The 18,050-nt window shown below is 38.8% G+C and overlaps 1 protein-coding gene across 2 annotated transcripts in view; it reads left to right on the forward strand.

Annotated features, from left to right (window-relative positions):
• The first annotated feature begins 9,759 nt into the window (after positions 1–9,759).
• THEMIS (thymocyte selection associated) overlaps positions 9,760–18,050 on the forward strand; it is a 240,832-nt gene continuing 232,541 nt past the window's right edge. The window contains exons 1-2 of one of the 2 annotated variants that reach the window (XM_009206132.4): positions 9,811–9,958; positions 15,779–15,955. The gene's annotated coding sequence lies outside the window, so the exon portion shown is untranslated. Of the gene's footprint in view, positions 9,959–15,778; positions 15,956–18,050 lie in introns of both variants that reach the window. The other variant, XM_009206133.4, reaches the window with a different exon arrangement.

The raw sequence follows: 18,050 nt of genomic DNA on the forward strand, positions 1-18,050 counted from the left end.
TCAAGCTGAAGACAGTTTAAAGCCTGAAAGTCAAGCCATGAGTCAAATCCACAGACCAGATTGAGAGCCTCTCTTCCCATTCAGCTTGCTTTCCTCTGATTGATCTTCACCCTTCACTTATTTTATATGTATCTACTTTCCCCTAATTAGTTTTTTACACTGTCATGGCTACTTTTGAATGACACCTTTGCTTTAGCCTTTTTTGCATACTCACAAACCAATCAGCATACACTTCCCATCTGAGCCCACAAAAGCCCTGGCCCAGGCACAAGGAGAGTGAGACCACCCAACTTCGGGTTGGGGCCACCCTCATGTCCTCTCTCTACTGAGAGCTATTTTGGTCCTCAATAAAACTATTCTCCATCTTCCTCACCCTTTAATTGTTAGTGTAACCTTATTCTTCTTAGACACCGGACAAGAACTTGGGACCAGTCAAATGCAGGAGGATGAGTGTGCAGTTACAGTGGCCACGGGATTTGCACTAGAGTGCAAGCCAGGTGCAGCCCAGTGACCTGAGTAGACCAGGCGTCTCCAGCAATGAAACTGGGTCCGAGGAGGGCCTGGGCAGAGGTGTTGCTGGCTGGAGGTCTGCAGAAGGGAAAGTGGCCAAGAAAAATCCTGTGTCAATATTGAGGGTACATGCTATCCACGTGACTTATCACTTTTTGATGTTGACTTTGATTACCTGATTAAGGTAGTGTTTGCTAAGCTTCTCAACTGGAAAGCTAAACTTTTCCCACCTTTCCATACTGTACTCTTTGGAAGGAAGTCATTATGCACATGTCACATGTAAAGTCTGAGGAATTATGGTCCATCTCCTTGAAGGAGTCAATATCTATGTAAAATATTTGAAATTCTCCTGCCTAGGATATTTGTCTATTTTCCCTCATTTATTTATTCAGTTATTTCTTTATATTAGTATGGACTCATGAATATTTTGCATGTAGGGTTATAATCTAATACTACGTTATTAAGTTTTTGCCCAAATTTTTCCAGATTTGGCCACTGACACTCTTTCAGTTGGGTCCTATGTCCTGTTCACATACCCAATCAATGTTTGTGTGTGCTTTGTTTTATTTGTTTTTTCAAATATTTCCTTTCTGGCATTACAGAATACTCCCGGTTTCTTGTACATTTTTTATCCTAGTTCTAAAAACAACCATTTCTCCAAGGAACCCTTGTTCTTTTGGAGAATGGTGTAATCAAGATCTGAGTCCTATATGTGCTCATTGTTATTGGGGTGTTCTTGCTTGTAGGCCTTTTCAGATGTCAGGGCAAAAAAATATATATGCATATATAGCATCCCATATGCCCAAACACATTTATAAATATTTTTATGTATATCTGCATATATTAAGCTAAACATGAGTCCATAAGGATATTACCACATGAAGCATTATAGTTTTCTCCCCTTGCTTATCTCTAGCTTCCTACTCTAACATTGAGAAACCGGGTTCCTACCATCTGCCATCTATTTACTTAATTGTTCAATACCAGTGTACATGTGTAACAATAACAGATTTGTTAAGCAATACCTCTATGAGAAACAACTTGACCTTCAAGAGTACAGTGCTTATATGCAGTTCCTTTTGCTTTTAGTCTTACAGAATCCACTCATTTCCAAAGTTATTTAAGTCAACACATTTGCTCCCTTCAGTGAGGGTTGTTTTGTATCATTATTCCTTTTTGCCATCCTTAGTGTGTGAGTGTGTATTTATGGCTGCAGGATGGTTGTTCCATTTCCTGGTCTTACGTTACTTATTCTTGTCAAGAACAAGGAGTGAAAAACTAGAAAGTTTTTGTCACAGAAATTTTATCTTTAAAAACGTTTTCTAAGAATTGCATGTGATATTATCCACTTACCTCACATTGTCTAGAGTTGGGTCATGTGGCTACCTGCAGAGCAATCGTTGAGAAATAGGCAGGAAGTAAGATTTTCTTAATTGGTTTAGGGTCAGCCAATTAGCAGTGTCTGCTACAGTTACTCTAAAAGAATGGAGGTCATGGGAATAACATTCACTCCTTCCTTCACTTAACAAATAATGTGTCTCAGCTATATGTTAGGCAATATTCTAAGTGGCATGTAGAAGAGAAAATCTTCTTTCATGACACATATAATCCAATTTAGGAGGAGACCAAAAATGAAGTGAACAAATTAATAATTTCAAATTGTCATGCATACTACGAAGAAAACAAAATGCAGTAATGAAACAGTGACTGAGGTGGATGTGAGATATGAGCAGATGGCGTTAAAGAGTGGTCAGAGAAGGTCTTTTTAAGAAGATACCCTTTGAATTTAGTACTGAATGATAAGGAGAAGTCAACAACAGGAGAATCTACATGAAGACATTTCCATTCCAAAGGGAAAATTAATGAAAACCCCCAAGCTAGGGAAGCATTTGGCTGATTCAAAAAACAGAAACTAGTTGAATAAAGCTAGATAAGCGTGAACAAGGAAGAGAACCAGATGAGTTGGGGTTACAGTGTGACTCAGAGCCAGATCATGTAACAACTTTAGACCATGAAAAAGAATTAAGATTTTATTTCAACTGCAAGGCAAAAAATTAGAAAGTTTTAGGCAGCAAGATAAGTGACATAATTTACATTCTAAATGATTACTCTGTGGACTGTATGAAGAATAGATTTTATGGAGGCAAGCATGGAAGCTGGGGGAATAGATAGGAGTTTGCCAGAGAAAAGATCATAGTGATGTGGACTAAGGAAGTAGGAAAGAAAATGAGAACTATTGGGCTTCAGTTTATGTTTTAGAAGTTGAATGGGCTGTATTTTCTAATGCTTTGCATGTGGAGTAAGAAAAAAACTTGGTGGGTAATGTTATTGAGATAAAGAAGGCTAGGTAGTCGGGTATCTGTTGCTACCAAAAAGTGTGTCTTTCAACTACTACTTTATTATATCACATTGTTTCTGTGGGACAGATATTCATGAAGGCCTTGAAGGGTATGTCCTGGCTCAGGGTCTTTCATGTAGTTGTATGCGGTCAAATGGTGGCTGGAGCTAAAGCAGTTGAGACCAACTAGCTCTCTCTCTCTCTCTCTTTCCATAAGGCCTTAGGAATTCTCCATGTGATCTCTCTGTGTGGGCTAGTTTGGACTTCCTCCCCGTATGGCAACCCAAGTATAGTCAACCTGCTTCATAGAAGAGTTTATGGCTTCAATGAACAGGATTGAAGCTAAAAACGTTGTATTACTACAAGGTTCTGAGTGTAGTAATACACTGAGTGTAGTGTCAGAAGTCACTCAATGACATTTCTACATCATTCTATTGATTTTAAGTGAGTTTGTGAGTCACAAGCCCACCTAGATTCACAAGAAGAGACATCAGACCTCCCCTCTTGATGGAAGAGTGGTAGGATTGTATAAGAGCAAATAGAATGAAATATATCCTTGCAGTCATCTTTGGAAATATAGTCTGCCACAGAGTGACCTCTGACCTCTATTTACATCTCTCCTACATGCAAAATACACTCATCCTCCCTCCCAAGACCTGCCAAAATTCTCATCCCATTACAGCATCAGGCTTCGGTTCAAAGGTCAGGATCTCTTCATTTAAATCAGGTCCACTGGCAATTAAAGGTTGTCAGGTGTTTGGATTTGGTCCCTTAAATACTGCTCTCCGCCTGAAAACAAATGAGCCAAAGAGAGGTCTTCTCTTCCCCACGTAGACCCAATGTACAGTGGTGGAACAGGTGTACAAGAGCTGCAATGGACACTCCCACTCAAAAAGGGGGCAAAAGGGAGGCACACAACTGTCACAGATCTGTGGCAATTCTGGAATCTAGCCAGACACACAATTATAGCTCTTTGACTAGATTTTATTTCTACCTCCTGTGAGTTGTTCTCTATGTGGCTTGGTCCTCTCCCTAGGCTCCTGTTTTCTATCTTTGGAGTCATCTTTCCTCTTCTAATTAAAGTCTCTTGTGTTTGCTGTTGATTAGTTTTCTCTTCCTGCTTTCTGCCTTTAGAAGTTTCAGAGTCCAATGACCTCTTTTAATTTTGAATTTTCTCTAATACAATTCTTAAAATTGTGTAGGTTTTTTGTGCATTAATTTACGATTTACCTCATTTGACAAAAGCCATACCCACATATCTCTTTCAGATACACCCTTTTCTGTTTTGGGTTTACCTGTGAGGCTGCTGAGGGGCAATGCTTTTATGATTCTTAGAAACTCTTTTGTTTAATTGAAAAGATCCATGAGGCATACCCTTAAGGCCCTTTAGATCCTTTTTGTCTGTCTGAAAAGTGTCTTGAGGGTACGCCTTAACTCTTTCTGATAATCTCATAGTCACATTTTGGATTTGATCTTTGGCCTGAGACACATTCTTATTTTGGAAACTTTTGTGAGCTGAAGAGACTACTTTTGGGATCTTTGCAAATTACTCAAATTTCAATTCAAACTCTGAATAATTTGTTTTTTAGTTCATGTCTTTCTCTTCATTTTATTATAAGTGGCTGGAAGAAACTAGGCAGCCATCTCAACATTGCCTGGAAATCTCCTTAGATAGATCACTCAGTTCATTACATACATTTTTTATTTTCCATGTTACCTCAGATGACAGTTGTGCTTCGGTTTCGGTCACTGCATGAAAGGATATCTTTTCCTTAACCTTCTGATAATGTTCTCACTTTCCTCCGGGTTTTGATTGACAGCCTCCTTGAGACCTTTTAAAATTCCGTTAAGTTTTTCTCCAGGCCCTTTAGGCTTTTGTTAATAGTTCACAGGGTTCTTCCAGCTTTTGTCTGATCCCAAACCCAAAGTCACATATTTCTGATATATATTATGGCACTCCACATTCAGTTCCAGTTATCTATATCTACATAACAATTTATGCATCAAAAACGATAATAATTATTTTATTACCTCGTGGTTTCAGCCACTCTGGAACTGGGGAAGAATTTGACTATGTAGTTCTAGCTGTGGGTTTCATAAGTTGCAGTTAGACGGCGACAGAAGGTGGAACAGAGGGCTGCACCTCTCTCTGGCTCTTCATGCAGTCTTAGTGTTTCTCTATTGGTCTCCTTGTGTGCTTTAGTCTGGGCTTTCTTGCAGCGTGGTGACTGCAGGGCAGTTGAACTGCTGCAATTGCAGTTCAGAGATCCAATGTGGGAGTTCAAGCAAGTGAGAAAGAAGATGAATTAATTGCTTGTAATCATTGAGCCTCAGAAGTTGTCTAGCATCATATCTGCTACATTTGATTGATGTCAAGTGTGTCATAAGTCTACATAGATTCAAGGAGAGGAAAATTATATTTCATCCCTTGACGGAGAAGGGAAAGGGCATAAAGGGACAATTTCATTTGGTACATCTGTGATTAGCACAAGAAGTCTTTGTTGGCCAGGCATGGTGGCTCGTGCCTGTAATCCTGGCACTTTGGGAGGCTGAGGCGGGCGGATCACCTAAGGTCAGGAGTTCAAGACAAGCCTGGCCAACATGTCAAAACCCTGTACCTACTAAAAATACAAAACTTAGCTGGGCGTGTTGACGCATACCTATAATCTCAGCTACTTGGGAGGCTGGGCTGGAGAGTTGCCTGAACCTGGGAGGTGGAGGTTCCTATGCTTCCTATGGCCTTCCTATGCAGTGAGCCAAGATCGCGCCACTGCACTTCAGCCTGGGCGACAGAGCAAGACTCCGTCTCAAAAAAAAAAAAAGTCTTTGTTAGCATGCAAAGATACAGAGGTGGTGGAGCTGCTGAAAAGGGCAGCTCAGGGTCCTCTGAGAAGACAACCTCTCTGCTACCTGGGAATACACATCAGAGATAATTTCTGTAGTAAAATATAGATAGCATAACATTTCCCATTTAAATGTACAATTCAGTGGTATTTTATATTCACAATGTTGTCCAACGACCACCACTCTCCAACAGTTAATTATTTTGGGGGAGGACCAGGTTCAGGAAGAGCTGAACCATATTCAACCACAGAAAGAAACCACAGCTCCCATAGAGGAACTGGAATAAGATGGGGAAACGATTTGGGACTGGGGGCCTGCCCTTAGTGCAGGGTTTGGGAGGGCTTGTTCTGGCCATTATGCATTGATAAGGAACCCTGCCCTTAGCAGCCACAATGGCACGATAACGCCAGGCCATCCCTATGCAGTGGGAAAGCATCGATTGCTGGGATCAGGACCAATTTTTCACAGTGACGCTTTACAGCAGAAGCCAAAACAATGAAGATCATGGGCTGTTTAAACTTCTCAGTTCTCTTTGAGTACAAAGGTTGGCCTTCCTATGCTTAAGTAAACAGTTTTGTTGCTGAGACTAAGTCGTATGAAACAAAACAGGCTTCTCTCTAATCAAGTGATGATCAGTTGAAAAAATAAAGTGAATATGACCACATTTTCTCTAATGTTGTATAACTAATCATACTGGGTGCTTGTAGTTAGGAATGAGTATACTGATCTTCAAAAACTAGAGAAATTTGACTTTGAATTTACCTTTCAATTTAACATATTCTGAATAACTGTGTTACTGGGATGGGGTTATTACATTTCTGACTCCCAGTAACTCAGACATTAGAAGAGATAAGGAAAGTGACAAACCGGTTTTTATTCTAGTATTATTATAATTATTTGCTGTCAGGAAAGCCAGGCTGTTTTGCTTCCTTTCTGTAAGAAATTGTCAGTTGATAGGCAAAACTTCAAGAATAATTAAAGAAATAGGATAGGTACATTCCCTTGGGAAAATCAATCTTCCGCAAATGTATTCAAATGAATTCAGTATCCTTTCCTTTTAATAGTGCTTATCTCGGTGAAAACATTTATTTTAGATTTTGTTATGGCACCCAGAAAACTATGATGCCTCTTTAAAAATAAATTATAGGGTGGAAGTCACAGAGGAGGATGATTGAAAAGAAAAAGTCTCAGGAACATTCCCTGTGTGTCTCCCTCTGTCTTCTGTGCACTCAAAGCGTGGCAAATCAATCTCAGAACAGTTCTTGTTACCTGAGACTCTCTTGAAGTGTCTTCGTAAATGTTTAATGCATCCCTGTCTCTTATTCAGTATACCAGGAGGAGAGAGATTTGTTTTTGGCAGGGGTTGGCTTTGGTAAATGCCATAGGTTAATTCAGCAGGTGCTGTTGCATCTGTGTAAATTGGGAAGATTTGACAGCTGCCCCTAGAATACTGGCCGTTCTCTTTGGGAAGCCAGACTTTGACACTTGGATTAAGGCAAAATGAATGTCAATTTGTCTGTTTACCTCACCTCGTCCTCCACAAAAACACTAAAAGATTGTTTTTATCAATATAAAGATCCCTGCTTTGAGAATCCTCAAAGCTGTAGTGTATGTGTTTTGAACTGGAGATGGGATGGCAGAGTTGTTTAGAGGACTGACATGAGAATAGTGATACTGATAGCTACTACCCTGCAAAGGTTTACCATGGACTGGTGCACTTTGGATGTATGCTATCTCATTTAACTCTCACAGCATTCACAAGCATTTGTAAATTTTCATTCGTAAATTGCATCTCCCCTGGGGGACAAACAATTACTATCTTTTTTTTTTTTAAAGATGAGAAAGCCAAGACTTGGAGAATTTATTAGTATTGTTTTATTCTTTTGAAAAACAGCTTTATTGAGACATAATTAATGTATCACACAATTCATCCATCTAAAGTGTATAATCAATGATTCTTCTTAGGTTCGCAGAGCTGTGCAAGCATCACCATGATCAATTTGAGAACATTTTCATCACAGGAAAAAGAAACACCATAACCATTAGTAGTGATCCCTCCCTCCCCATCTATCCTCTTCTCCCTACCCCATCCTACACACTCACCCCAGGCAATCACTTATCTACTTCTTACCTCTATAAATTTGCCTATTCTGGACACATTTTAAAATATTCCTCCTACTTAACTGTAATTATATATCTTTTGACCAACCCCATCCCTGCTGCCTTTTAGCCACCCATAACTCTGGGAAGCATCTTCTACCCTCTAATTCTGAAAGCAACTTTTCTAGATTCCACATATGAATGAGATCATGCAGTATTTGCTTTTCTGTGCCTGCTTTATTTATCTTAGCACAATATTCTGACTTGGAGAGTTTAAATGACTTGCTGAAGCTCTGCCTAGTGAGGTGCAGAGCTGGGACTATATGGCTTCATCGTCTAGGACTCTACCTACTACAACATATCATGTTGTAAAACAAGCAGATAGGAGGGATAATGGAATTGGTGAGCTTTCGTGCAGCTACTCATCAACCTTATTTAGTACCTATTTATTTGGAGCAATTTACCATTTAGTAAAACATGGAAGGAGTTAGATTTGCATAGCTGATTTTATATAGTTGCCCCCCAAGGTGGAGAGTAAAGGAAAGTAGAAATTGCTCAACACTAAAGTCCAAAGGTTTGGATTTCAGTTTCAGCTCTATTACAAGCTAGTTAAGTGAACGTGGGTGAGCTACTTAGGCTCTTTCATGACACACAGAGAAAACAAAAAAGAAAGATGGAGACAGCATACTTCAAGTTCCAGAAGGCTTTCAATTTGTGGTTCCAGTTTTTACCTGATCCACAACAGCATACTTGCCTTTAACCTATTCTGAACTCTTTTTTTTTAATTGTCTGATAATCTTTTTTTAAATTATTATTATACTTTAAGTTCTAGGGTACATATGCATAATATGCAGGTTTGTTACATATGTATACTTGTGCCATGTTGGTGTGCTGCACTCATCAACTCGTCAGCACCCATCAACTCGTCATTTACATCAGGTATAACTCCTAATGCAATCCCTCCCCCCTCCCCCCTCCCCGTGATAGGCCCCGGTGTGTGATGTTCCCCTTCCCGAATCCAAGTGATCTCATTGTTCAGTTCCCACCTATGAGTGAGAACATGCGGTGTTTGGTTTTCTGTTCTTGCGACAGTTTGCTAAGAATGATGGTTTCCAGCTGCATCCATGTCCCTACAAAGGACACAAACTCATCCTTTTTTATGGCTGCATAGTGTTCCATGGTGCATATGTGCCACATTTTCTTAATCCAGTCTGTCACTGATGGACATTTGGGTTGATTCCAAGTCTTTGCTATTGTGAATAGTGCCGCAATAAACATACGTGTGCATGTGTCTTTATAGCAGCATGATTTATAATCCTTTGGGTATATACCCAGTAATGGGATGACTGGGTCATATGGTACTTCTAGTTCTAGATCCTTGAGGAATCGCCATACTGTTTTCCATAATGGTTGAACTAGTTTACAATCCCACCAACAGTGTAAAAGTGTTCCTATTTCTCCACATCCTCTCCAGCACCTGTTGTTTCCTGACTTTTTAATGATTGCCATTCTAACTGGTGTGAGATGGTATCTCATTGTGGTTTTGATTTGCATTTCTCTGATGGCCAGTGATGATGAGCATTTTTTCATGTGTTTGTTGGCTGTATGAATGTCTTATTTTGAGAAGTGCCTGTTCACATCCTTTGCCCACTTTTTGATGGGGTTGTTTGTTTTTTTCTTGTAAATTTGTTTGAGTTCTTTGTAGGTTCTGGACATTAGCCCTTTGTCTGATGAGTAGATTGCCAAAATTTTCTCCCATTCTGTAGGTTGCCTGTTTACTCTGATGATAGTTTCTTTTGCTGTGCAGAAGCTCTTTGTAATAATTTTAATCTTTCGGTTAATCTAACTGGAATTGGTTGCTGTTATTTCCAGCTAGCACAGCAGGAAATACTGAATCTGGTACAATATGGGTTTAACCACATCAAAATTTAGAAGCTCCACCCACTTTGTAGACACAACAGGTTCACAAATAAAGTGTTCTGCAGACTCAAGGTTTATACTTACATTTACGAGACTTATATTTACATCAGTCTCTTTGGCTGGTGGGTGGGGGTGAGAGGCTCTTCCTGGATTCCTTATTTTCTACAGGAGAGGAGGAAAACACCTGGGATGCTCCAATGCTCTTACGCAGATAATGATCATTAACTTCAGCCTCTCTGATCAAAGGTACAGCTCTTTGTGGGATAATACCTCTTGCATAAGATTTTATGGGCCACGGTTATCACTAATTATGTATATACTCTCAGGGTTTTCTTGCTTTAAATGGTCAGTTGTAAAGACCTAGTCTAGAAGAAAATTTCTCTGAAAAATATTAGTTACCGGCAGGGTCAAGTTGATAATCCTTAAATTATCTTTCTTTAGGATTAGAATGCTAATTGCAGGCATGCGTTATACCTGGGTTTGTTTATTTTTAATGTTGCAAGTCTGTGCCTTGGAGCCTTCAGTGTTTAGTTATTAACGGGCCACTCTCTATGCTGGGATTAGGACCTATCCAAGAATATACCTAAAGAAAAATGGCTTCCAAATTTACTTTAATTGTACATGATTCTCAAAAATCAATACTTATCCTTGCAATGAGGACTTTCACTAGTGTATTGATTAGGGGTCTCTCAAGTAAGAGTGAAATAAGCTGACACATGCAAATGTAAGTAGTAGAAAGGAGAAATGCATTAGAAACCTATTATAATATCTCATGGAATCCAAGGAAATGCTGAACCACTAGACTCTTAGAATGAGGAAGTCAGGGAAAGTAGCAGCTTCCTCAGAAGCAGGAATTTGTGGCTAGTTTTATCTTTAATGACACAATTGATGATTTCCAGTATATCTTTTAGTTCAAATTCTAAATTCCTGGGAAAGAGAATGTGATTGGCCCAGCTTGTTTCAGGTGTTGGTCTCTATTCAACTAACCATGGTCTTGAAAGTGATCAGATGATATAAATGTGGCTGAAAGGGACATCCCTGCTGATTACTCCAAGAGAAGGAGAATTCTCATAGACTAGGAGCTGGGCAGATAGATTAAAAGTACCTAAAACAAAGGTCATAAAGAGAAACTTTGACACAGGGAAGCACTTCTCACTGCTGATTTTGGGGTTAATGTGGAAGACTAGGTTCAGTACTCACACATTCCAGATTCTACTGCCCTGGTTCCTGTCCTGTTTTCAGCATCCTATCAATTCTGTATATCTTATTCTTCCAATAAATTCCCCATATTTCTTTAATTATTGTTGGTTTATGTTGCTTGCAACCAAAGGATCCTAACTGATATAGAAGTTGGTACTAGAAGCACTTATTGCCTGCCTACAGACCCAAAATGTAACTGGGGGACTGACTCCATTCTGCTCTCTTTGACTTCCACCTACATCTCAGATAGTGTTGAAGACCAACCCATTTTATAATCTTTCTCTTATAGTTTGTGAGACTTGGGAAGACCTTAGCAACTGAAAATCTAGTACTTTGTCAAGGTTAGTTTTCTGTGGAAATACAACTCTTAAAAACTTTTTTGGTTTGTTTTTCTCCATTCTCTTTTTCTAGACCCTATATACTGAATTTTAACATCAATGCTTTTGCAGAAGCAAACTCTTTGATTCTAGTCCTTGTCTTGAGGTTTCTGATGCTTCTCAGTGGACGTGAGCCTAAGTGTACTGTCCATTAATATAATAGTTTCTATTAGGTTGGTGCAAAAGTAATTGCGGTTTTGCCATTACTGTTAATGTGTTTTAAAAACTACAATAACTTTTGAACCAGCCTAATAGCTTGTCCTATGACTCAAAGCAATAAGAAATAATTCCCCGGTAGTACATTATTTGAGGTCCTTGGCTGCGAGCAACGGAAACCGACTCTGGCTTAAGCAAAAGGAAATTTATTTTATGGATATTAGAGAGTTCACTGGCTCTGCCAGAATGTGGAAGTATGAAATTTAGAATCTAACAGCACAGCAAGCAGTAATTCACTATTTTGTCTGATCATTGTCAGCCACTGAAATGAATAAATTCTATCCATTTCATTTTTCTTACTCTCTTTGTCTTACTGTACTCAATATTTAAGTTTCCCACAGAGAGGATACAGTTCTAGCTTTGATCACACCCCTCTTAAGCCAGGCGGAAGGACCTCTGTATCAACCACTGCAGTGAACAGAGGTTGAGATAGGAAGGTACCATTAATCGTCTTCACCTTATCCCAGGCAGAATTCCAGTTGCCTCTCTGCCATGACACGAGGAACCACAAACAGAAATTGGGGTTTGATGGAGGACAGTGGTGGGGACTGGGTAGGCAGTGATTTTTTATTGTAATATAACCATAATTGTTTTCAATATAAGTATTTTATTATAAATATATATGTGTATATATGCATATATATACATATCTACATAATTATTTCTAACTCATTCTCTAGGTTTAATTTTTATAGAGGTATTTAATTATAATATAAAAAAATTAAATTTTTTCTAACTCTCTAGATTTCATAACATAAAATCATATTTTTAGTTAAACAAATATAGGGCTAATTGTATAACTTTGGGTAGACTTGCATTACCCAAAAAATAGAAAGTTCTGACATCTAGTTTTAAGGGGAAAAACCAAATTTGCTCATTCTTTTTTCTTTTATTATTACTTTTGAGATGGTGTATTGCTCTGTCACCCAGGCTGGAGTGCAGTGGCACAATCTCAGCTCACTGCAACCTCTGCCTCCTAGGTTCAAACAATTCTCCTGCCTCAGCCTCCTGAGTAGCTGGGATTACAGGCATGTGCCACCACGCCCGGCTAGTTTTTGTATTTTTAGTAGAGATGGGGTTTCACCATGTTGGCCAGGCTGGTCGTGAACTCCTGACCTCAGGTAATCCACCCACCTTGGCCTCCCAAAGGGCTGGGATTACAGGCATGAGCCACTGCACCCAGCTGCTCATTCTGTTTTCTCGTGTGCTTCTACCTGAGAAGTTTCTTTTCTGGCACAATTGCTATAAAGGTTTATGTGTAGCTCAAGTCTCTCTCTCTCTCTCTCTCTCTCTTTTTCTCTCTCTCTCTCCTCTCTTTCTCTCTGACCCTCTCTCTCCCCACCCCTAACTCCCTCCTGCCCCAAGCAGAGTATAGAGCCCATCATCTTTATTTGCCCTGCCTTTACCTAGTAAGCATGACCAAATCAGGGCCCAATAGCAATAGGCCCAAAAAAGGCCTGTGAAGTCTGTGAATGTTCCTAAGTGTAGAATCTGGAACTTCATCTCTTTCTGCTGTCCATACCAAGCCACAGACTTAGGGGATAGTGGTTGGAAGCTCCAATTTTAGCCCATGATTACACATATGGTCTTTAGCCCATGATTACATGTATGTCCTTTAGCGTAGTTGTACCCAAACAAACAAACAACAACAAAATGATACTATACTGTAATCGTTTTGCTTTTATATCTGTTTTCAATTTTGTTTTTTTCCAAAGGGGAAGTATGATAAACCTCCTTCCACACCCCAGTAAAAGCTTCAAAAGTGTTTTCTGTGGTTCTTTTAAAAGTAAATTTACTAAAAATAGGACAAAAAGGGTCATCAATGAAGAACAGTTACAATGGGACCTCAGTCTGTATAAGATTAAAATTATATAAACTTGATTCTAAAAAAGGTTCAATATCAATAATTAGCAGCTTTTCAGATTCACTAGTAATATGTAAAATCAGGTCAAAGTGTGTTTCTATTCGATTACTCTTGTGATAACCATAGCATGTACACATAAAATATTTTACTTGGCACTTTATCTGTAATATTACTTTGTTTCAAACAAAAGAGAACTTTATGAAGATTATATAGTTACCTCCTGGCTCTACTGTAGAAAAGTATGTAACTTTACTATAAAGTGGGAACAAAGGAGGCAAATGGAATTTACATACATTTGAAAGTTCCTTTCATTCCTTATATTAATGTTTTGGTCAACAACGGACTACATATGTGATGGTAGTCCCTTAAGATTATAATACCATGTTTATACTGTGCTTTTTTCTATGTTTTGATATGTCTAGACACACAAATACCACTGTGTTACAGTTGCCTACAGCATTCAGACAGTAACGCACTATACAGGTTTGTAGCCTAGGAGCAATAGGCTGTACCTGATGGCCTAGGTGTGTAGTAAAAGTACACACCTAGGTTTGTGTAAGCACACTCTGTGATTCACACAACAATGAAATTACCTGAGGCTGCATTTCTCAGAACATATCTCTTCGTTAAGTGACACATGACTATGTTTCATAATGAATTCATCCCTTAGGAATTTACAAAGTGGCAAGAAAAAAAATCTATGTTTTTCTTAGTATCTTCATAGACATGCCTTTCCAGGAGAGCTATACAGGTTGAGCATTTCTGATCTGGAAATCCAAAAATCCAAAATGCTCCAAAATCTGAAACTTTTTGAGCATCAACATGATAAAACAGTGGAAAATTACACGTCTAGCCTCATGCTGCAGTCAAAACTCAGTCAAAACTTTGTTTCATGCACAAAATTATTAAAAATATTGTAGGCCGGGCGCGGTGGCTCAAGCCTGTAATCCCAGCACTTTGGGAGGCCGAGACAGGCGGATCACGAGGTCAGGAGATCGAGACCATGCTGGCTAACACGGTGAAACCCCGTCTCTACTAAAAAATACAAAAAATTAGCCGGGCGAGGTGGCGGGCGCCTGTGGTCCCAGCTACTCGGGAGGCTGAGGCGGGAGAATGGCGTGAACCCGGGAGGCGGAGCTTGCAGTGAGCTGAGATCCGGCCACTGCACTCCAGCCTGGGCGACAGAGCCAGACTCCGTCTCAAAAAAATAAATAAATAAATAAATAAATAATAAAAATAAAAATATTGTATAAAATTACATTCAGGTTATATGTGTAAGGTGTCTATAAAACACAAATAAACTTTGTTTTTAAACTTGGACCCCATCCCCAAGATATTTTATTATGTATATGGAAATATTCCCAAATCTGAAAAGAATCTGAAACACTTTTTGTCCCAAGCATATCAGATAAATTTTCAACCTGTATAAGACTTGGCCTCCACCATTTTATGCGCTGTTTGCTAAGGAGTTTAGGAGCAATATTTTCTTCCGATTAAGTTCTAGCAAACACACAGTCCTTGATCATCATTACCAATCAATACTGGTATTCTGAAATACAGTACTTGTGATTGAATTCTAATGCATGAACTATAAAATGTTACACAGGAGAAAAATATTCAGCTTATTTATGAGGTCGATATTTACTTCAAATACAGATTAAATAATGCTGTGGTGATTAAAAGCCTGAATTTACAGTTTACTTCAACAGAGAAATCTCTCAGTGAGACAAACACTCTAGCACTGGCCTGTGTCCAGGTCTGGTCATGATTCTATTCTGTCATCTTGGGGAGGAGAAGGTAAGAATGTAGGTAGAATTTAACCTGGTTTGGTTTCACATTATTCAATTAAATACAACAAATATGTGAAGGCCATTCATTTGTTGTTTTTTTTTGTTGTTGTTGTTGTTGTTGTTGTTTAAAAAAAAACAAAAAAACCCCCCACATTTGTTAGCATAGTGCTGGTGAAGGTATTTGGAGCTATTGAGTGCATCCAACCGAAGTAGACCCAAATCTCCTTCACCTAAATGTAGAATTCAGGAACTGAGGATAAAGCGTGCAAATGGACACATAATAAACATTCAGCAAATGGAAACTCTGAAAAAGAAGAGAGAATTTTGAAAATAAAGATTAGAAAAGGCTTCATGTAGGTAAAGGAACTAGAACTTAAACGATGAGTATAAGAGACTTTTTTTTTCCATCCAGTATCTATTTCCCCTTTTATGAGGAATTACTTGATGCGCCGCTCTGTGTCTAAGCATTTCATGTCCAATGTCATAATGGTCCTGTGACCTAATCTGGCCAGCAGAGCGTTACATTCACTTGGCCACTGATATCATTCAGGCATGGAAAAATATCCTAGTCAGACCCCTGAGAAAAGTAATTAATAACAATCTTTTCTCACTGCATTAGGGATACAGATCTGGAAGAGCAAGTCATCCACTTTGCTTAGACAAGAAGATTCATGATAGAAGCATTGGAATTCAGACTAAGATCTGGAGGTTTTAACTTCAACATTAAAGCAGTTGGACTTTGTACGGCAAAACAAACAGCATTTGGCCTACAGGCACTATTATAAAATACAAACAGGTATATAAAATCTGTCATATTTACAGGAAGATTATAGATTTTCCTCTTATATTTGCTTAACACATTAAAACTTTTTTCAGTTGTGTATTATGTGTATTAATAATTTAAGTTAGGCCATAGAAGTAGGTCATATTCCAGATTAAGAGGTTTGAGAATTCTCAAAGACAGGTTTGGGTTTCTGGTGGCACTTCTCAGACCAATTCTGGATACAAGGCATCCCTGGGTCTAAGATAATATGGAAGCTTGGAAATAACAAGGTAACTTACACAGCTCTTCAATTATCTCAGCCTATGTATGTGACTCAGAACTTGAGTAAGATGCAGATTGACTTCCAAAAGTTCCTCCCAAAGTTAACTCAGCCTATTCCCAGGAATGAACAATGACAGCTTGGAGGTTAGAAGCAAGATAGAGTTGGTGAAATCTCTTTCACTGTCTCAGTTACAATTTTGCAATGGCAATTTCAGCCTCATCTGAAACAAGACAAGTTCCCTCCACTTATGAGCCTGTAAAATCTAAAGCAATTTAGTTACTTCCTAGAAACAATGGGAGTAGAAACATTGGGTAAATACACCTATTTTAAATGGGAGAAATTGGCCAAAACAAAGGGGTTACAGACCTCATGCAAGTCTGAAATCCAATAAGGCAGTCATTAAACCTTAAAGTTCCAAAATGATTTCCTTTGACACCATGTCTCACATCCAGGTCATGCTGACGCAAGAGGTGGGTTCCTATAGCTTTGGGTAGCTCTGCCCCTTGGCTTTGCAGGGTACTGCCCATCTTCTGGCTGCTTTCACCAGCTACCATTGAGTGTCTGTGGCTTTTCCAGGTGTGTGGTGCAAGCTATCGGTGGATCTACCATTCTGGGGTCTGAAGGACGATGGCCCCCTTCTTATAATTCCACTAGGCAGTGCCCCAGTGGGAACTCTGTGTGGGGGCTCCGACCCCACATTTGCCTTCTACATTGCCCTAGCAAAGGTTCTCCATAAGGCTTCTGCCTCCACGGTTAACTTCTGCCTGAACATCCAGGCATTTCCATACATCCTTTGAAATGTAGGCAGAGGTTCCCAAACCCCACAACTGGAGTGGAAGGATAGAAATAAGCAAAGGAGGAAGGCTAGAATGAACCATGAAGTATTGGATAAGAGTAGGCAATATCAGTGTGAACTTATGTTTACATTTTTATACAAATACAGACGAAGACATGTAGAAATATTTTATATGTGTATACAGTGATCAAAGCTGAAACAATTTGAGCACAAAATAAGTTTTAAAAGTTGTGTTAGATTATAACTTAAAGTATAAAATATATATCCATGAACCCATGCTGATATAAATAAAATCATGATTAAATAAATACATAAATGAAGGAGAAGACAGAAAAATCTCCTGTAAAATTCTCCAAATTATTTATGTAGATATTCCTCCCTCAAGGAGCTACAGTGTAAGCTCCTACCCTTTAAGTGTAGGCTACACTTAATGACTTGCTTTCATGGAGAACAGTGTGAAAAGAGGGGAAAGGTAAAAACACTGTGGAGAAACTTGGTAAACACTAACTTAGTCAGATAACGTTAACATTATCAGTAATAAATTATGTTGAGAGTCTATAACTTTGATATGACAGAATGAGAACTGTAATTTACCTCTGTGGTCTTCCTCCCCAAACCCATAACCCAAGGTGAACCATGAGAAAAACATCAGACAAACTGAAATTGAGGCACATTCTACAAAATGCCTGACCAGTATCCCTCAAATTGTGAAGGTCATCAGAAACAAGGAATGTTTGAGAAACTGCCACAGCTCCCAAGAGCCTAGGGAGACATAATGGCCAAAGGCAATGGGATATACTGAATGGGATCCTAAAAAGGAAAAATGACATTAGCAAAAAACTAATAAAATTTTAGTGAAGTATGAAGTTTAGCTAATAATAATATCTCAATGTTGGCTTCTATGTTGTGACAAATGCATCATCATAATCTAAAGTGTTAAAACAAAGGCGACAGTTGTTTGTATGGGTATACAGGAAATCTCTGTACTATCTCTACAACTTTTTTATGATTCTATAACCTATTCTCAAATTAAATAATTATCTTAAAAA

This window comes from Papio anubis, chromosome 6 (assembly GCF_008728515.1).
Source record: "Papio anubis isolate 15944 chromosome 6, Panubis1.0, whole genome shotgun sequence".
In the NCBI taxonomy this organism is placed as follows: domain Eukaryota; kingdom Metazoa; phylum Chordata; class Mammalia; order Primates; family Cercopithecidae; genus Papio; species Papio anubis.